Here is a 21,144-nt window from a genome sequence, read left to right as displayed (position 1 = left end):
GGTATGAGGGGGGTGGATGGTACTATTTTTTTGCTAATATCTCCGCGAAGCGGTGGACCCCGAGGCTAAAATTCGGGGGATCCCTAGAGGATCGAGGGGCCTACCGTATGCGACCACCCTCGAGTTCCTGGGTGTTCCGGTTCCTGAGTTATAACGGTTCAAATTCCACATTTTGTGGGGATGTAACTCGGACCCCCGGGGTCATAGCAACATGGGGCTGGTGTAGTCGGATAGAGCTCCCAAAGGTCTAATTTTGACCTGAGTTTGGTGTTTTTTCCTCTCTTTTTGGGTGAGTTATTGCCGGTCAAATTTTGGGACTTTTTGCATTTGCGGGCCCGTATCTCTGGCCCCCGGGGGTCTATCGACTTGGGGGAGGTGGCTTCAGAGAGGGCCCTTTGAGGGCTATCAAGTCACCGAGTTTCAAGTTGCTAGGTCTCTTCCTTCCATTTGACTATCAAAAATGAGTGGGGCAATAACTCCGCCCCCCGGGGTGTTATGGATGGGGGGGCAGCGGTGTTCGGTAGGCCTTCTGGAGGTCTTACTCTGACCCGAGTTTGGTGCAGTTTGGCCCCGTTTTGGCGGAGTTACAGCTTGGCAAATTCTGTGACATTTTGGTTAACATTCACCACAATTTTGGATATGTCCGCAAATGTTCCAGATGTGATCCGTGGTCATTCCGTGAATATAATGGTCAAATAGTGGGTTCGTGGGACCCAGGGTGGGGGTCCGCAAGGGGTCTGCAGATGATCCGCAGTCATTGTGTGAATATAATGGTCAAATGGACAAATAATGGGTTCGTGGGACCCGGGTTGGGGGTCCGACGGGGGTCCGCATCGGTTCCGTGGTCATTCTGTAACTTTAAAGGTCAAATGGACAAATATCGGTTTCGTGAGCAAAAAAAACGTACACCCCCCATTCGGGTAAATGCCACTGTTTTAAACCTGAGGTGTACTGCTCCGTGCGCCACCCTATGGAGAAGTGCTGAATGGCATGTAGGGGCCTCAAATTTGGCCTTTTTGACGCCGCGTCCGTCAAAAATTTTTTGGGGTCAGCGCGCATGTCCCCTTAACCCACGTAGACGAGCCCTCAAACTTATACCTGAATGGACGCTCCAAAAAAAAAAAGGACTTTCTGGAGAAGTCAAGACGTGACATCCCTAGGAGCTTGCCATTCACCTCTTTAAAACAAAAGCGCACGCTGTGGTGCCTCCGCACGCCGGCACGGGCAGCCGACATGATGGAGGCACCAACAGCCTAGAAACTTAAAACAACAATAAATACAATAATAAATAACCAAATAAATAATTAAAAGACCTTACCTTAAAACGTGTTGGAGCCCGAAGCAGCAGAGTTCAATGTACCTCTCGAAGTTGTGTGACTCAAGATATAAAAAGATCTCGAGTCAGGAAACCTCCAAGAGGCGATCGCAGTCTAAACCGTCTGACAAGATACGTGATCTTAGCCAAAAGGCCGAGAAGCGATGCCGCTAAGACGCAGCGGGCAGGAAGCCGGACACGGCGATGCCCATCTCGGCTTTGGTAAGTCTGGGGGACCTAAAAACGCTGGGGGATGGTAGTACCCTCCCCTGTCTGCAACGTCACCGGGACTCGTCACGCTCGGCCTGACGCTGGCACTGCAGCGACGGAAAGTACGGCATCGCTCGTAACTCCCAAACGGTTCGTCGCAGAGCCACGTGCCTTATGTAATGGGAATCCTTGGCTCGAGCCGAACCAGACGCAGGTCTCAGATTGGCTCGTTGCTCTGACAGAATTTTCGGGTATTTGGGATTTTGTCGAAAACCTTCTTTTGCAACCTAGCGCCAGGTATTTGGCCCAGTCCCACCCAAAGCAGCACAGAAAGCTTCTCTGGAGTCTGCCTGTCAATAATCATCCCAAAAAAGTGGAAATTTCCATTCACCTTGGCGAGGGGACCTCAAAACGTGCTAACGTGGCGTGTCCGAGATGGCTCGAATGGCTATAACTCCAGGAAGGAATGAGATCCCTTCACCCAAATCGGCACACCTGTGCAGGGGCTCAGTCAGAAGCAAGGGGAAAAAGGGCGCTGCGACAGGCCACTCGGTGGCGCTGTAAGCGACAACAAAATTAATACCAATTGAAAAAGGACAACCAAACAACATGGAGACAGCTACAGCTAGGCTGCAGTCAGTCCAATCGACTTTCAAAGTAAGGTCTGTGCTATATTCGAACTGAACCACCCACCAGGGTCCGATTTTTCAAGAGCGTAAAAATCGGTGAAAGCGTTGTTTCACAGGCGCACAACACATACCTCGCATGTGACAGAACTCCCCATTCTGAAACGCAAAAAAAAAAAAACCTGGAAAAAACCTCTTCTGCTTTGTTTCACCAACAATTTCAGGGGAGAGCGCGAACGCAGTCCCCCACTACCATAAATTATGCAGTCGAGATTCCCGCATTTGGGGAATTCGCAGGGGTCAGCATGGCCGGAGTGCAATGGGCAAGCCTCGCCCTGGGTGAACCGCCTTCTTGATCATGGTGTCTCCCCTGCCAGGTTAGTATGAAGGCCCAGGCGGTCAGCCAGAGGTACGATTTGCGTCTCTACCGTCCACACCAACGGTTAGCCCCCCTCCAGGAAAGGAAGGACGGGTGCCTTCCATTACTGGCCTGGAAACTGCCAAGCTCATGGGCCGGTGCTTCCCAACGCCGGTTTTAGATGACTCTCTTTAACCAAACACACCTGATTCGATGCATCACCTCGTCTGTGAAAGACCTCAGGTGGGTGCATCGTTCGTGGAAGAGTCCAAGACCCCAGGAGGGCGCATCAGGAAAAAAGTTCGCAATACACCACAGCATGGCAGATCTCATTCCTTGTTCTGCTATTCGACACAATAAACGGCAATCCCCAAAAAGGGAAAGCACACCGTTCCTGGAGACACTGCAATACCAGGCCGATGCTTGGAGTGGACGGAGCAAGCCCCGGCTCCAGCTCCGTGATCTAAAAATCCATTTAATATGTAGTCCCCGGATGGGGGACGTATCAGATATTAAACTGATAAGAACAGATTTTTTTTCTTTCAAAAAAGTTTTATTGTCACGAGTTACATTTTTTCCATTTGCATTTTTACTTTCACACACATTTTTCTTTTCAAGCACACATTAAAACAAGCCATATAATATATAATAAATACACATGGTAAAATGAAAGAAACAATCATTGTTAAAAAACATTTGATTAAAACCACAGTGTTTTGCATGTTTTTAAAAGGCCATATTTGGGGTGTGTTTAAAAGGTGCGATTGGTTTCAAAAGTAAAATACAAATTTAAAAAAGCAAACAAGCCTCATATGCATGTTAATAAAACCAATTTTATTGATAAAACACAATAAAAACCAATTTATTGGATAAAAACCAATAAAAAAAACCATCTGTTGTGCAAGACCGGGGGTGAGTCCTTATCAAGTCGGTCTTCACCCCACTCTCCAGAACAGGGACATGAGATGCTACTTTACGGGCTCAGCGGAGATCCCCTCTCCTCCGGCCCGCTGGCCCGCTGTTCCCGTAGCCAGAATGGTGAGGGTGCATCTACGGGCAGCCAGGGTCGGTGCCTGCCGGGACCCTCTCTGTGCGACCCCGGCCCCCCAGTCCGAATATCGTCGTCCGGTACCCCTGCAGCATTGATGTTACCTTTAGCTCGCATGCATTGAGGGTTACCGTAACGCGCTTCCCCACCAGCAGGTTTCTGGTGGCCCAGATGGCATCCTTGATGACGTTGAGGGTGAGCCAGAGCGAGGTAAATTTCTGTGCCGTCAAGTCCTTCAAGCCCCGGCCCACCCCAAGGATGGCGAGCTGGTACCCGAACTGGGCCCCACCTGCTGGTAGGCACGGGAAATACAGGGGGCCGGTCTTGGCCCACAGGGCCCGCGCAGTGCTGCAGTCCCAGAGCAGGTGGTGGACGGTCTCCGGGGAATTGCAGCCGGACCGAGGGCAGATGGGGTTTTTGGCCATGCCTCTGGAGTGCATAACCGCCCTGACCGGGAGGATCTCATGAGCCACCATCCACGATAAGTCCTTGTGCCTGTTCTGGAGAGCAGGGTGAGCCGCATTCCGCCAAACTTGTTTGGCCTCACTTAGTGTGAGGCCCGGAACTGGACTCACCGGTTCCCGGTCCTGCACAACAGAAATGAGAGACTTGTGTTTAGTTAAAATGGTGACATCTTCACTCTCTAAAAGGTATTTCTTTAAAAACTTTTTTATAAAACTGTACTCTTTAGGCAAGTTAAAAGACACTGGGGTTTTCAAATCTACTGGTAAAATTTTCAAAGTTCTTAGGTAAGACCCCATCCAAAATCGCGCCATTGCAGCCGTCTTGTTTTCTTTGGATGGGGTCATGGCATAACTGATGTGCAGGGCGGTGAAGCAGCTGCCTAAAAACAGGTGGGGGTCTGGGAGGCCTTTTCCACCGTTCTCTGGCCTTTTCTTGACTGTCTCCCTCTTCAGGCGCTCCCACTTGGACCCCCACAGGAAGTAAAACACCGCCCTCTCCAGTTTCACCTGGAACTGCCGAGGGGGGCTAAAAACAGAACAAACAAGTAAAATCAGAGGTAAAATCACAGATTTAAAAATTAAAATTTTACCTTCAATCGTCAACTGTCTTAGTCCCCAAAACCCTAGTCTTTTCCTAACTTTCCCTAGCAAGTCAGTCCAGCTTTCCCGTCCTCCACCCTCTTTATCAAATTTAACACCTAAAATTTTAAAATCGTTGTCTTTAAAAACCAAATCAAGTCCTCCTGTGTCCACGTCCCCCCACGGCCCGAGGAGCTGGGCCTCAGACTTGTTTCTATTGAGTTTGGCGCCCGAGGCCCGACCGTACCAGTCAGTCAAGTCCAGTGCTCTTCGTATAGATAAAATGTCTGTGGTTAAAAGAGTAACATCGTCCATGTATGTTCACAGTTTTGGAAAGATGCCCGTTTACAAGGAATTTGCTGACTAGTCCCTTGTACAGCAGTCCCACCCAGGCTACAAACCTCTTTGGAAAACCCATTTTTTGCAGTACCTGAAAAAGGTACTGGTGCGAGACTCGGTCAAATGCTTTTTCAAAGTCTAAATTTAGGACTACTAGCCGAATATTTCTGTCTCTCGCATAACAGATGGCGTCTCTGATCAGCACTAGGCTGTCTGTTATCTTTCTTCCGGGCACAGAACAAGCTTGATCCGGGTGAATCACGTCCTCTAAAGCCGTTGACATGCGTGTTGCTAAAATTTTGCTAAAAAGTTTATAATCAAAATTTAAAAGTGTTATGGGTCTCCAGTTTTTTAAGTCAGTCCGGTCACCTTTTTTGTGAAGTAAAGAAACTATCCCTATTCTAAAACTGTCTGGAAGTCTGTCGAGGGTCTCAAACTCTTTAAAAACTGTCAAAAGCTCTTGTCCTAAAATGTCCCAAAATGTTAGATAAAACTCTAGGGGAAGTCCATCCACTCCTGGGGACTTCCCCTTCTTGAAACCTCCAAGAGCTTTTTGGATTTCTAAGATGTTAAAATCTTGGGTTAAAATCTAATTTTGACAGTCAACCCTTTCCTCAATAAAATGTAAAACTTCTTTTGCAGTGTCAAAGTGTACCTTTTTAAAACTATATAATGCCCCATAAAATTTTTCCACATCCTCTAAAATCTCTTTTGTTGTGTTAACCTCCCTATCCCTTGTTTTAACCCTGGTTAACCCCCCACCCCTTGTTATTATTTTCTTAAAAAAATATCTGGTACACTTTTCGCCTTCTTCTATTTCTCTCTCTTTACTTCTTAAAAGGACCCCTTTACTTTCTATATTGGCTAAAACTGACATTTCTTTTTTTACTTCCTGAATTCCTCGTTAAAATCAAAACCATTATTTAAAAGATTAAAATACCTTTGTAGTCTTTTCTGGAACCCCAACATGCGTTTCTTTTCCCTACTCTTCTTTTCTTTCCCTATCTTTCTAAAAAACTGTCTTGTCCGGTCCTTTACCATCTCCCACCACTGTGCACGTGTATCGTAAAAGTCTTGGAGGTTCTGCCATTGGCTGAACTGTTCCCTATATTCTAAAACTATATCCTTGTTTTCCAACAGGGAACAGTTCAGCTTCCACAGCCCTCCCCCTACCGTCACACCCATGGGCAGTGAAAGGGTGCAAGACAGCATCATGTGATCAGAGAAAAAGAGGGGGGTTAATGTAGCATCGGTCGGCGGGCAGTCCCTTGTAAAAACGTAGTCGATTCGAGAGGCTTTGTCACCATCACCACTGAACCAGGTGAAGCCCTCCTCTCTTTGATGCAAAATTTTAAAACAGTCGACTAAATTAAAATCTCTGACTAAACCCTGCAATAAAACCGACGTTTTGTCCACTCTAAAATCCTCCCCTACCCTTTTCCTGTCTGTTTTGGATAAAACACAATTAAAATCCCCTGCTACCATTAGGGGGGCCCTACCTAGCATGTGGGGTTGCAAGTCTTCTAAAAGCTCATATCTTTCATTCTTTTCCATAACCATATACATTAAGAACATTAAAATCCCTGTCTAAAAAGGTCAGATTTACTAAAAGTGCCCGGCCTTGCCTCACCACAGTGCTGCCCTTCACCAAGATATTAGGATTATTAATTAAAACCGCAACTCCGTCATTTTTGTTAAAATTTGATCCGCTCCATATGGAGGCTCCTGCGGACCATAGCTCCTCCATTTTCTTGTACCTAGTTAAAAAGGGCAGAGAACACTCTTGTAATAAAAACAAATCTGACTTAAAAGATTTTAAAAGGGACAAAATACTCTGTGCTCTAATGGTGGACCTCACACTTCTTACATTGATAGTAGAGATGGTGAGGGCCATGAGTAGTAGGGTTAAAAAGGTATAAGACATTTAAAACAGAAGACAGTAAAAAGACTACAAAGATATGATTAAAATCATGTTATATCTTGTTGCATTTGCCTTTCCTTTTCCTCAGACGAGCTGGGATCAGGAGGGCAAATGCCTGTCGCTTCAGAGGCCACAGAGGAAACCTCTTGTGGCTCCTTTGGCGACGATGCTGTTAGCTTAATGTGCAAAAAGGAAACCTCATTGGGGGACTCTAGGGGCCACATGCGCTCCAGATCTACCGAATCAGAACTATCAAGCTTATATGCTGCCCTAGATTTTTTCTCCTCCGTTACAATCAGAGGAGACCCCGCAGGTCTTTTTTGCACCTGAGCGTTAGGGAGTGAACACTCTGTCTCACTCCCGGTAGATTCCTGCACCCCATCCGAAACTGTTACTAGTGAGGAATTTGTTTTTTCCTCACTTTCCTCTCCTTCCATGACCATTTCCTGTTCCGTTGCCTCCGCCCCTGTAGCCGTCCCACTTCCTCCTTCCTGCCCAATTTCTGAGGCCGGCTGGGAATTTGAAATTCCCGCCAAAACCTCAGGGACCGCCTCCTCTTTCCTTTGTTCATTCGTTTGTTGCCCATGTGGGGCGGCCATTTTGAGCTTGTTGGCAAAACTTTTAGGGCAGTCTCTGTAGAGGTGGTTTGTTTCTCCACAAAGATTGCACCGTCTGCCATTGGTACAATCATCAAACTGTGACCAATTTCTCTACACTTCCCACATACTAACTCTTGGCATGCTTCAGCGAGATGACCAAACCTGCAACCCTTCCTGCAGAGTTTGGTATGTAGCCTCTGTTCTCTCAGAGCACAATCATGGAAGGCAGATGTTTCAGGCCCTGGTAGCCCCCAGCGTCTTCCCATTGTTTAATGGGAATTCGCCAGAAGCATGTCCAAATGCCATCTTCATCTAACACTTTGACAGGCTGGCCTCGAACAGTGCAAAATCTACCCAACCAAACATAAATATCATCTCCAGTCACTGTTTCATTGAACATTCTTACAATCACAGTTTTAAGTGTGTTATCAGAAAGTTTCTCGACAGTGAACATGGAGAACTGGGCTTTAACTGAATCAAACCTTTGCCAAAAGTCATTAAGCAGGGAAGCGGTTTGTTTAATTTGATTAAACATCAAATCCTTTGTTCAAGGGCAGAGTCATCAAACAATTCAGGTCGTCAGATCTAAAAGCTAAGGTCTTTTGGATCAGCTTGCTGGAAAAGTCCATACGTGACATTCAAAAGAGCTTCCCCTCAACCTGCCTGAATAAAAAATGCACGCTGTGGTGCCTCCGCACGCCGGCACGGGCAGCCGACATGGTGGAGGCACCAACAGCCTAAAAACTTAAAACAACAATAAATACAATAATAAATAACCAAATAAATAATTAAAAGACCTTACCTTAAAACTTGTTTTAGCCCGAAGCAGCAGAGTTCAATGTACCTCTCGAAGTTGTGTGACTCAAGATATAAAAAGATCTCTAGTCAGGAAACCTCCAAGAGGCGATCGCAGTCTCAACCGTCCGACAAGATACGTGATCTTAGCCAAAAGGCCGAGAAGCGATGCCGCTAAGACGCAGCGGGGAGGAAGCCGGACACGGCGATGCCCATCTCGGCTTTGGTAAGTCTGGGGGACCTAAAAACGCTGGGGGATGGTAGTACCCTCCCCTGTCTGCAACGTCACCGGGCCTCGTCACGCTCGGCCTGACGCTGGCACTGCAGCGACGGAAAGTACGGCATCGCTCGTAATTCCCAAACGGTTCGTCGCAGAGCCACGTGCCTTATGTCATGGGAATCCTTGGCTCGAGCCGAACCAGACGCAGGTCTCAGATTGGCTCATCGCTCTGACGGAATTTTCGGGTATTTGGGATTTTGTCGAAAACCTTCTTTTGCAACCTAGCGCCAGGTATTTGGCCCAGTCCCACCCAAAGCAGCACAGAAAGCTTCTTTGGAGTCTGGCTGTCAATAATCATCCCAAAAAAGTGGAAATTTTCATTCACCTTGGCGAGGGGACCTCAAAACGTGCTAAGGTGGCGTGTCCAAGATGGCTCGAATGGCTATAACTCCAGGAAGGAATGAGATCCCTTCACCCAAATCGGCACACCTGTGCAGGGGCTCAGTCAGAGGCCAGGTGAAAAAGGGCGCTGCGACAGGCCACTCGGTGGCGCTGTAAGCGACAACAAAACTAATACCAATTGAAAAAGGACAACCAAACAACATGGAGACAGCTACAGCTAGGCTGCAGTCAGTCCAATCGACTTTCAAAGTAAGGTCTGTGCTATATTCGAACTGAACCACCCACCAGGGTCCGATTTTTCAAGAGCGTAACTGACTTTGTTTCACAGGCGCACAACACATACCACGCATGTGACAGAACTCCCCATTCTGAAACGCAAAAAAAACGCGAAACGCATAAAAAACCTCTTCTGCTTTGTTTCACCAACAATTTCAGGGGAGAGCGCGAACGCAGTCCCCCACTTCCATAAATTATGCAGTCGAGATTCACGCATTTGGGGAATTCGCAGGGGTCAGCATGGCCGGAGTGCAATGGGCAAGCCTCGCCCTGGGTGAACCGCCTTCTTGATCATGGTGTCTCCCCTGCCAGGTAAGTATGAAGGCCCAGGCGGTCAGCCAGAGGTATGATTTGCGTCTCTACCGTCCACACCAACGGTTAGCCCCCCTCCAGGAAAGGAAAGATGGGTGCCTTCCGTTACTGGCCTGGAAACTGCCAAGCTCATGGGCCGGGGCTTCCCAACGCCGGTTTTAGATGACTCTCTTTAACCAAACACACCTGATTCGGTGCATCACCTCGTCTGTGAAAGACCTCAGGTGGGTGCATCGTTCATGGAAGAGTCCAAGACCCCAGGAGGGCGCATCAGGAAAAAAGTTCGCAATACACCACAGCATGGCAGATCTCATTCCTTGTTGCAAATACAGTTGCTATTTAATGAAAAGCGAGATACGCACCACATGTGGTGCACATGTGTGCCAAAATTCAACGCTCATTTTTATGCAAATTCTACAGTATTATCGGATAAAACTTACAAAAATGGATTCCTCTGAGTGCCCTGAGTACAGTACAACTGTTTTCTCTAGGCCTCATAAAAAATTTTTCTTCCGACTTCCACCCCCCTCGAGCTGCCTTCTCTAGCCGGGAAGTGTGCACCCTGGCCGGCATGGATGAGTAGGTGCGAGGGGGGTTGGATGGTACTATTTTTTTGCTAATATCTCCGCGAAGCGGTGGACCCCGGGGCTGAAATTCGGGGGATCCCTAGAGGGTCGAGGGGCCTACCGTATGCGACCACCCTCGAGTTCTTGGGTGGTCCGGTTCCTGAGTTATAACGGTTCAAATCCCACATTTTGGGGGGCCGTAACTTTGACCCCCGGGGTCATAGGGACATGGGGCAGGTGTCGTCGGATAGAGGGCCCCCTGGTCTGACTTTGACCCGATTTTGGTGCAGTTTGGACACGTTTTGGCGGAGTTACAGCTTGGCAAAATCTGTGACATTTTGGTTAATTAACCAAAATCCAACATTTTTATATGCATATTTCTACAGTATTATGGGATAAAACATACAAAAATGGATTCCTCTGAGTGCCCTGAGTACAGTACAAGTGTTTTCTCTAGGCCTCATAAAAAAATTTCTTCCGACTTCCACCCCCCTCGAGCTGCCTTTTCTAACCAGGGAGCGTGCACCCTGGCCGGCATGGATGAGTAGGTACGAGGGGGGTGGATGATACTATTTTTTTGCTAATATCTCCGCGAAGCGGTGGAACCTGAAATTCGGGGGATCCCTAGAGGGTCGAGGGGCCTACCGTATGCAACCACCCTCGAGTTCCTGGGTGGTCCAGTTCCTGAGTTATAATGGTTCAAATTCCACATTTTGGGGGGCCGTAACTCGGACCCCCAGGGTCATAGGGACATGGGGCTAGTGTCGTCGGATAGAGCTCCCAAAGGTCTAATTTTGACCAGAGTTTGGTGTTGTTTCTCCTCTTTTCGAGTGAGTTATGGCCAGTCAAATTTTGGGACTTTTTGCATTTGCGGGTCCATATCTCTGGCTCCCGGGGGACTTGGGGGAGGTGGCTTCAGAGAGGGCCCTTTGAGGGCTATCAAGTCACCGAGTTTCAAGTTGCTAGGTCTCTTCCTTCCATTTGACTATCAAAAATGTGGGGGGCCATAAATTCGCCCCCCGGGGTGTTATGGATGGGGGGACAGCTGTGTTCGGTAGGCCTTCTGGAGGTCTTACTCCGTCCCGAGTTTGGTGCAGTTTGGCCCCGTTTTGGCCGTTTTGACCCCCGGGGTCATAGGGACATGGGGCTAGTGTCGTCGGATAGACGGCCCCCTGGTCTGACTTTTTTCTATGCATATTTCTACAGTATAATGGGATAAAACTTACAAAAATGGATCCCCTGAGTGCCCTGAGTACAGTACAAGTGTTTTCTCTAGGCCTCATAAAAAAAAAATTTCTTCCGACTTCCACCCCCCTCAAGCTGCCTTCTCTAGCCGGGGAGGGTGCACCCTGGCCGGCATGGATGAGTAGGTGCGAGGGGGGTGGATGTCATTAGTCATTAGACTAGAAAATGAATGGGAAATAGACTGGTAAGGGACCAAGGTAATTTACAGTTTATTAGAATAAAAGTGGAATGAGAAATAGACTGGTAAGTGACCAAGAAAATAGTTCCATTTGTAGTTTCTTAGACTAGAGGTGGTATGAAAAATAGACTGGTAACTGAATCAAGGAAATAGTCATATTTGTAGTTTATCAGACTAGAAAATGAATGAGAAATAGACTGGTAGGTGACCAAGGAAATAGTACTATTTGTAGTTTATTAGACTAGAAGTTGAATGAGAAATAGACTGGTAAGTGATCCAAGGGAATAGTCCCATTTGTAGTTTATTAGACTAGAAAAAGAATGAAAAAAAACTGGTGAGTGAATCAAAGGAATAGTCAAATTTGTAGTTTATTAAACTAGAAGTGTAATGAGAAATAGACTGCAAATTGTGCTCTCTAATGTATTAGACTCAAAGTTGTATTAACAGACTACAAATGGGACCTAAAAAGTTATATAAGTAACCAATGCTTGGGCAGTGTCCCTTGCATTCATCCTTTTGCTATTCATCCTTTAGTGTTTTAACAAAAGTAGATATAGCTTTGGACGACTGTCCCTTGTGCTTTCGTGGCTATAATCAGCTAAGCCAACACCTTCGTGTCTTTCACAAGGTGCGGAATGTGAAGGAGCGCAAGCTTCTCCTATCCATTGCTTCTGGGAGAGCTTCTCACGGCGGTACCGGCAGCTGAGGAAGCGGTCAAATCCCACCCCCTCTAGGCAGGTTGCACGGGCAACACATAGTCTGCTATCGGCCCTCAACAGCCCTGGGGAGGAGGAGTGCTCAGAGTCGCAGGTTGACAGACTAGATGAAGAGCCAGCCACCAGGCCTGAGGCAGAGCCAGCCACAGGACCCGAGGAGGAGGTCGCCGGGCCTTCAAAGAAGGCCCACTCCTCCGATGCACCATACCCCTTTCCGGACCACGTGCCAGCCCTAAGTGAGTATGACACTTGTCACTTTGATAACACCATACAATAACTTTCATTAATAAATCTCCTATTTGTAGATTATTAGACTAGAAGTTACCTGAGAAATAGACTGGTAAGTGAACCAAGGAAATAATCTCATTTGTTGTTCATTAGACTAGAAGTTGAATTAGAAATAGACTGGTAAGTGAACCAAGGAAATAGCCCCATTTATAGTTTGTTAGACTACAAGAGAAATGAGAAATAGACTGATAAGTGACCAAGGAAATAGTACCATTTGTAGTTTATTAGACTAGAAAATTATAGTAATATAATTATACATATACACACACATATTATGTATATATATATATATATATATATATATATATATATATATATATATATATATATATATATATATATATATATATATATATATATATATATATATATATATAATTTATTATATATTTAATTTAATTTAATTTAATATAATAATAATAATAATAATAATGTTTGTTAGTGTTTACCTCTATGTTATCGACCTGACTCACCTGGTCCTTCTCTTGTGCTTTCTTTTTGCAGATCAGCTCATTGAGGAGTCCAGGGCCCACTGGGAGGGCATCAACCCCACTCCGAAATTAATAAATAATGTGTCCTCAAAGATTTTTAGAATAAAATTTTTTATTTCATATATGTCAGCTGGCCAGACCAATCTGGCCAGCTTGATGTTTTTGGACAACAGGGCAAAGGTCCGGTCCTGGCTGTCTTTTTTAAGGAAATGCAACATTGCAGAGCCAACTGTGCACCATTACCTAAAAAATGTGGCACAGTTCCTCAAATATCTTAATGAGACCCCGCCGCCCACATGCCGGCTCTCCCGTGTGGCTTTCATTGGGATTAGGAGGGAAATCCAGAACTTGACCCGCCCAGTAAAGCGCAGCGTGGCAGTCCACGAGCTGGCTGTAAAACAAGCCAAGGAGGCCCGCCTGATCCCTAAAGCCACACTGCGAGCTTGCCGGGACTCTGCCAAAAAAATTTTTTCTGAGATTCTGGGTAAGTTTTTGAATCCTTTCTCCTCTCATTATTTGGCGATCAATGTGATCCTTTATGCTTCTCTTTTTTTCTGTGAAGATCGTCTGAAGACTAGTCCTGAGAAAAAGGACCAATGGTCTTTTTATGGACACCTCACCACTTACTGGGCCAGCATTTATGGTCACCGTGGAGGGGTGTTCCAAAATGTAACAATTAAAGAGGTGGAGGATGCCCGTGCGACAGCTACAGAAGGCCACTTTGTCATTAAGGTGAGTGGTTCTCTTTCTCTCTGTCTCTCGTTGTCCACATGGTTTTCTTTAAAATAAAACTCAGCTTATGCCACTTCTCACTGTTTCTAAAGATATCAGCCCACAAGACCAACCAGGCCTTTGGTGCAGCCCAGCTGGCCCTGGACCAGGAGGAGTATGGGTGGCTTGAGGAATTCCTTTCACTCCGGTCCAACTTGGTAGGGGGACGAGTTGCAAACTATTTCTTCTTTACCTCAAAGGCCAGCTCCTGCAAAAACTTGAACAAGTATTTTCAGGATGCGTGGGCGAGCATGGGGTTACCAGGCACACCCACATTTACTGATGTGAGGACTGCCATCGCCACCCATGTAAGCATTCCTGTACTTGTCCCGGCTTTATGAGTTTCTGGTGTGTTTTTTTCTAACTCTTTGCCTATGCTGTTCTCTCTCCAAAAAGGCAAAGAACACTCACTGCCCGGAAGATAGGCACAAAGTGGCACAGTTCATCACCACCACAGCTGACAGGTTTTATGCCCTCAACCTTAATGCAAAGCAGGCAGCAGAACACCGTCGCCTCTTTGATACAGCTGTTGTGGGTGAGGAAGCTGATAGTCCAAGGCAGCAAGGTGCCAAGAGAAGAAAGACGACAAAACCCCACAAGATGCCAGCTGAGGAAAAGTCCTCATCCACCAGCCCAACGCTCTCCGACAGCCCTCCCGATGCCGAAGAAGGCCAGAAGTCTGGGAAATCTGCTTCAGTAAGTACAATTTCCCATGGATTGGTTTAACTGTTTGTGACAAGTAGACATGTTCACTAACACTTTGCCTTTCTTATTATTTCTATAAGGAAATAAGCACATTAATGAAGATGGTCCTCAGACGCAGACTGATGGTGAAGAACTCCCCACTTAAATCACCACAGGAAATAGCGTCTAAAAAGCTGGTGCAGCAAGTAAAAAAAGAGACTGGAGAAATTAAAAAAAAAATCCCCGTAAATAATTTATGTAGCTATTTAAATTGTTTGTTTTGATATTTTTTATGATAATTGTTCTACTCCTTTTATTTCTACGATAAAAAAGTAAGGTTATCTTTTTATTTGTTTTGATAGCCTGTTCCATTTTTCTTTTTTCTTTTTTTTGTAAATAGTTATAGTTAAGGTTAATATCAGTTTGCTCTGAATCTTTCTGAACATGTTTATTTATTTATTTTATTTTTCTTATATAATGCATTTATATAAATGCGACCACCCTCGAGTTCCTGGGTGGTCCGGTTCCTGAGTTATAACGGTTCAAATCCCACATTTTGGGGGCCGTAACTCGGACGCCCGGGGTCATAGGAACATGGGGCTGGTGTCGTCGGATAGAGCTCCCAAAGGTCTAATTTTGACCAGAGTTTGGTGTTGTTTCCCTTCTTTCCGAGTGAGTTATGGCCGGTCAAATTTTGGGACTTTTTGCATTTGCGGGTCCATATCTCTGGCCCCCGGGGGTCTATCGACTTGGGGGAGGTGGCTTCAGAGAGGGCCCTTCGAGGGCTATCAAGTCACCAAGTTTCAAGTCGCTAGGTCTCCTTCCATTTGACTATCAAAAATGTGGGGGGCCATAACTCCGCCCCCGGGGTGTTATGGATGGGGGGGGCAGCGGTGTTCGGTAGGCCTTCTGGAGTTCTTACTCTGACCCGAGTTTGGTGCAGTTTGGCCCCGTTTTGGCGGAGTTACAGCTTGGCAAAGTCTGTGACATTTTGGTTACCAAATAACCAAAATCCAACATTTTTTCTATGCATATTTCTACTGTATAATGGGATAAAACTTACAAAAACGGATTCCTCTGAGTGCCCTGAGTACAGTACAAGTGTTTTCTCTAGGCCTCATAAAAAAATTTTCTTCCGACTTCCACCCTCTCGAGCTGCCTTTTCTAGCCAGGGAGGGTGCACCCTGGCCGGCATGGATGAGTAGGTATGAGGGGGGTGGATGGTACTATTTTTTGCTAATATCTCCGCGAAGCGGTGGACCCCGAGGCTAAAATTCGGGGGATCCCTAGAGGATCGAGGGGCCTACCGTATGCGACCACCCTCGAGTTCCTGGGTGTTCCGGTTCCTGAGTTATAACGGTTCAAATTCCACATTTTGTGGGGCCATAACTCGGACCCCCGGGGTCATAGGAACATGGGGCTGGTGTAGTCGGATAGAGCTCCCAAAGGTCTAATTTTGACCTGAGTTTGGTGTTTTTTCCTCTCTTTTTGGGTGAGTTATTGCCGGTCAAATTTTGGGACTTTTTGCATTTGCGGGCCCGTATCTCTGGCCCCCGGGGGTCTATCGACTTGGGGGAGGTGGCTTCAGAGAGGGCCCTTTGAGGGCTATCAAGTCACCGAGTTTCAAGTTGCTAGGTCTCTTCCTTCCATTTGACTATTAAAAATGTGTGGGGCAATAACTTCGCCCCCCGGGGTGTTATGGATGGGGGGGCAGCGGTGTTCGGTAGGCCTTCTGGAGGTCTTACTCTGACCCGAGATTGGTGCAGTTTGGCAAATAGTGGGTTCGTGGGACCCAGGGTGGGGGTCCGCAAGTGGTCCGCAGATGATCCGCAGTCATTGTGTGAACATAATGGTCAAATGGACAAATAGTGGGTTCGTGGGACCCAGGGTGGGGGTCCGCAAGTGGTCCGCAGATGATCCGCAGTCATTGTGTGAATATAATGGTCAAATGGACAAATACGGGGTTCGTGGGACCCAGGGTGGGGGTCCGCAAGGGGTCTGCAGATGATCCGCAGTCATTGTGTGAATATAATGGTCAAATGGACAAATAATGGGTTCGTGGGACCCGGTTGGGGGTCCGACGGGGGTCCGCATCGGTTCCGTGGTCATTCTGTAACTTTAAAGGTCAAATGGACAAATATAGGTTTCGTGGGCAAAAAAATCGTACACCCCCCATTCGGGTAAATGCCACTGTTTTAAACCTGAGGTGTACTGCTCCGTGCACCACCCTATGGAGAAGTGCTGAATGGCATGTAGGGGCCTCAAATTTGGGTGGGCTTCCGCGGGGCCCCTCGGGGGTCCAGATCCTCCTGCGCCGGTCAGGGGTCTCCCGTGGGCCAGCGCGGTCCGGCAGACATCGACGCCGCGTCCGTCAAAAATTTTTTGGGGTCAGCGCGCAGGTCCCCTTAACCCACGTACACGAGCCCTCAAACTTATACCTGAATGGACGCTCCAAAAAAAAAAGGACTTTCTGGAGAAGTCAAGACGTGACATCCCTAGGAGCTTGCCATTCACCTCTTTAAAACAAAAGCGCACGCTGTGGTGCCTCCGCACGCCGGCACGGGCAGCCGACATGATGGAGGCACCAACAGCCCAGAAACTTAAAACAACAATAAATACAATAATAAATAACCAAATAAATAATTAAAAGACCTTACCTTAAAACGTGTTGGAGCCCGAAGCAGCAGAGTTCAATGTACCTCTCGAAGTTGTGTGACTCAAGATATAAAAAGATCTCGAGTCAGGAAACCTCCAAGAGGCGATCGCAGTCTAAACCGTCTGACAAGATACGTGATCTTAGCCAAAAGGCCGAGAAGCGATGCCGCTAAGACGCAGCGGGCAGGAAGCCGGACACGGCGATGCCCATCTCGGCTTTGGTAAGTCTGGGGGACCTAAAAACGCTGGGGGATGGTAGTACCCTTATGTAATGGGAATCCTTGGCTCGAGCCGAACCAGACGCAGGTCTCAGATTGGCTCGTCGCTCTGAGAGAATTTTCGGGTATTTGGGATTTTGTCGAAAACCTTCTTTTGCAACCTAGCGCCAGGTATTTGGCCCAGTCCCACCCAAAGCAGCACAGAAAGCTTCTCTGGAGTCTGCCTGTCAATAATCATCCCAAAAAAGTGGAAATTTCCATTCACCTTGGCGAGGGGACCTCAAAACGTGCTAACGTGGCGTGTCCGAGATGGCTCGAATGGCTATAACTCCAGGAAGGAATGAGATCCCTTCACCCAAATCGGCACACCTGTGCAGGGGCTCAGTCAGAAGCAAGGTGAAAAAGGGCGCTGCGACAGGCCACTCGGTGGCGCTGTAAGCGACAACAAAATTAATACCAATTGAAAAAGGCAACCAAACAACATGGAGACAGCTACAGCTAGGCTGCAGTCAGTCCAATCGACTTTCAAAGTAAGGTCTGTGCTATATTCGAACTGAACCACCCACCAGGGTCCGATTTTTCAAGAGCGTAACTGACTTTGTTTCACAGGCGCACAACACATACCTCGCATGTGACAGAACTCCCCTGTCCCCTGAAACGCAAAAAAAAACGCAAAACGCAAAAAAAACCTCTTCTGCTTTGTTTCACCAACAATTTCAGGGGAGAGTGCGAACGCAGTCCCCCACTACCATAAATTATGCAGTCGAGATTCCCGCATTTGGGGAATTCGCAGGGGTCAGCATGGCCGGAGTGCAATGGGCAAGCCTCGCCCTGGGTGAACCGCCTTCTTGATCATGGTGTCTCCCCTGCCAGGTAAGTATGAAGGCCCAGGCGGTCAGCCAGAGGTATGATTTGCGTCTCTACCGTCCACACCAACGGTTAGCCCCCCTCCAGGAAAGGAAGGATGGGTGCCTTCCGTTACTGGCCTGGAAACTGCCAAGCTCATGGGCCGGGGCTTCCCAACGCCGGTTTTAGATGACTCTCTTTAACCAAACACACCTGATTCGGTGCATCACCTCGTCTGTGAAAGACCTCAGGTGGGTGCATCGTTCATGGAAGAGTCCAAGACCCCAGGAGGGCGCATCAGGAAAAAAGTTCGCAATACACCACAGCATGGCAGATCTCATTCCTTGTTGCAAATACAGTTGCTATATAATGAAAAGTGAGATACGCACCACATGTGGTGCATATGTGTGCCAAAATTCAACGCTCATTTTCATGCAAATTCTACAGTATTATCGGATAAAACTTACAAAAATGGATTCCTCTGAGTGCCCTGAGTACAGTACAACTGTTTTCTCTAGGCCTCATAAAAAAATTTTCTTCCGACTTCCACCCCCCTCGAGCTGCCTTCTCTAGCCGGGAAGTGTGCACCCTGGCCGGCATGGATGAGTAGGTACGAGGGGGGTGGATGGTACTATTTTTTTGCTAATATCTCCGCGAAGCGGTGGAACCCGGGGCTCAAATTCGGGGGATCCCTAGAGGGTCGAGGGGCCTACCGTATGCGACCACCCTCGAGTTCCTGGGTGGTCCAGTTCCTGAGTTATAATGGTTCAAATTCCACATTTTGGGAGGCCGTAACTCGGACCCCCGGGGTCATAGGGACATGGGGCTAGTGTCGTCGGATAGAGCTCTCAAAGGTCTAATTTTGACCAGATTTTGGTGTTGTTTCTCCTCTTTTCGAGTGAGTTATGGCCGGTCAAATTTTGGGACTTTTTGCATTTGCGGGTCCATATCTCTGGCTCCCGGGGGTCTATCGACTTGGGGGAGGTGGCTTCAGACAGGGCCCTTTGAGGGCTATCAAGTCACCGAGTTTCAAATTGCTAGGTCTCTTCCTTCCATTTGACTATCAAAAATGTGGGGGGCCATAAATTCGCCCCCCGGGGTGTTATGGATGGGGGGACAGCGGTGTTCGGTAGGCCTTCTGGAGGTCTTAATCCGTCCCGAGTTTTGTGCAGTTTGGCCCCGTTTTGGCCATTTTGACCCCCGGGGTCATAGGGACATGGGGCTAGTGTCGTCGGATAGACGGCCCCCTGGTCTGACTTTTTTCTATGCATATTTCTACAGTATAATGGGATAAAACTTACAAAAATGGATTCCCTGAGTGCCCTGAGTACAGTACAAGTGTTTTCTCTAGGCCTCATAAAAAAAATTTTCTTCCGACTTCCACCCCCCTTAAGCTGCCTTCTCTAGCCGGGGAGGGTGCACCCTGGCCGGCATGGATGAGTAGGTGTGAGGGGAAAATGAATGGGAAATAGACTGGTAAGGGACCAAGGTAATTTACAGTTTATTAGACTAAAAGTGGAATGAGAAATAGACTGGTAAGTGACCAAGAAAATAGTTCCATTTGTAGTTTCTTAGACTAGAGGTGGTATGAAAAATAGACTGGTAACTGAATCAAGGAAATAGTCATATTTGTAGTTTATCAGACTAGAAAATGAATGAGAAATAGACTGGTAGGTGACCAAGGAAATAGTACTATTTGTAGTTTATCAGACTAGAAGTTGAATGAGAAATAGACTGGTAAGTGATCCAAGGGAATAGTCCCATTTGTAGTTTATTAGACTAGAAAAAGAATGAAAAATAGACTGGTGAGTGAATCAAAGGAATAGTCAAATTTGTAGTTTATTAAACTAGAAGTGTAATGAGAAATAGACTGCAAATTGTGCTCTCTAATGTATTAGACTCAAAGTTGTATTAACAGACTACAAATGGGACCTAAAAAGTTATATAAGTAACCAATGCTTGGGCAGTGTCCCTTGCATTCATCCTTTTGCTATTCATCCTTTAGTGTTTTAACAAAAGTAGATATGGCTTTGGACGACTGTCCCTTGTGCTTTCGTGGCTATAATCAGCTAAGCGCAAGCTTCTCCTATCCATTGCTTCTGGGAGAGCTTCTCACGGCGGTACCGGCAGCTGAGGAAGCGGTCAAATCCCACCCCCTCTAGGCAGGTTGCACGGGCAACACATAGTCTGCTATCGGCCCTCAACAGCCCTGGGGAAGAGGAGTGCTCAGAGTCGCAGGTTGACAGACTAGATGAAGAGCCAGCCACCAGGCCTGAGGCAGAGCCAGCCACAGGACCCGAGGAGGAGGTCGCCGGGCCTTCAAAGAAGGCCCACTCCTCCGATGCACCATACCCCTTTCCGGACCACGTGCCAGCCCTAAGTGAGTATGACACTTGTCACTTTGATAACACCATACAATAACTTTCATTAATAAATCTCCTATTTGTAGATTATTAGACTAGAAGTTACCTGAGAAATAGACTGGTAAGTGAACCAAGGAAATAATCTCATTTGTTGTTCATTAGACTAGAAGTTGAATTAGAAATAGACTGGTAAGTGAACCAAGGAAATAGCCCCATTTATAGTTTGTTAGACTACAAGAGAAATGAGAAATAGACTGATAAGTGACCAAGGAAATAGTACCATTTGTAGTTTATTAGACTAGAAAATTATAGTAATATAATTATACATATACACACACATATTATGTATGTATATATATATAAATATATATATATATATATATATATATATATATATATATATATATATATATATATAAATTATAATTTAATTTAATTTAATTTAATTTAATTTAATTTAATTTAATTTAATTTAATTTAATAATAATAATAATAATAATAATAATGTTTGTTAGTGTTTACCTCTATGTTATCGACCTGACTCACCTGGTCCTTCTCTTGTGCTTTCTTTTTGCAGATCAGCTCATTGAGGAGTCCAGGGCCAACTGGGAGGGCATCAACCCCACTCCGAAATTAATAAATAATGTGTCCTCAAAGAT

General features: G+C 46.5%; 3 non-coding genes and 1 pseudogene across 3 annotated transcripts; all 4 read right to left on the bottom strand.

Annotated features, from left to right (window-relative positions):
• Nucleotides 1-2,372: 2,372 nt before the first annotated feature.
• On the bottom strand, nt 2,373-2,536 carry LOC132134764 (U1 spliceosomal RNA). The gene has a single exon (XR_009429758.1). It is a non-coding gene; the product is annotated as a U1 spliceosomal RNA (small nuclear RNA).
• A 351-nt stretch (nt 2,537-2,887) lies between these two features.
• On the bottom strand, nt 2,888-3,064 carry LOC132134698 (U2 spliceosomal RNA; annotated as a pseudogene).
• A 6,244-nt stretch (nt 3,065-9,308) lies between these two features.
• LOC132134640 (U1 spliceosomal RNA) lies at nt 9,309-9,472 on the bottom strand. Its single transcript, XR_009429695.1, has one exon. It is a non-coding gene; the product is annotated as a U1 spliceosomal RNA (small nuclear RNA).
• An 8,521-nt stretch (nt 9,473-17,993) lies between these two features.
• On the bottom strand, nt 17,994-18,157 carry LOC132134603 (U1 spliceosomal RNA). The gene has a single exon (XR_009429659.1). It is a non-coding gene; the product is annotated as a U1 spliceosomal RNA (small nuclear RNA).
• Between the last annotated feature and the right edge of the window lie 2,987 nt (nt 18,158-21,144).

Source organism: Carassius carassius, unplaced genomic scaffold (genome assembly GCF_963082965.1).
Source record: "Carassius carassius unplaced genomic scaffold, fCarCar2.1 SCAFFOLD_61, whole genome shotgun sequence".
Lineage (NCBI taxonomy): Eukaryota > Metazoa > Chordata > Actinopteri > Cypriniformes > Cyprinidae > Carassius > Carassius carassius.
Note: the sequence above shows the minus strand (reverse complement) of the source record. Positions and strands in the feature narration are given on the sequence as shown.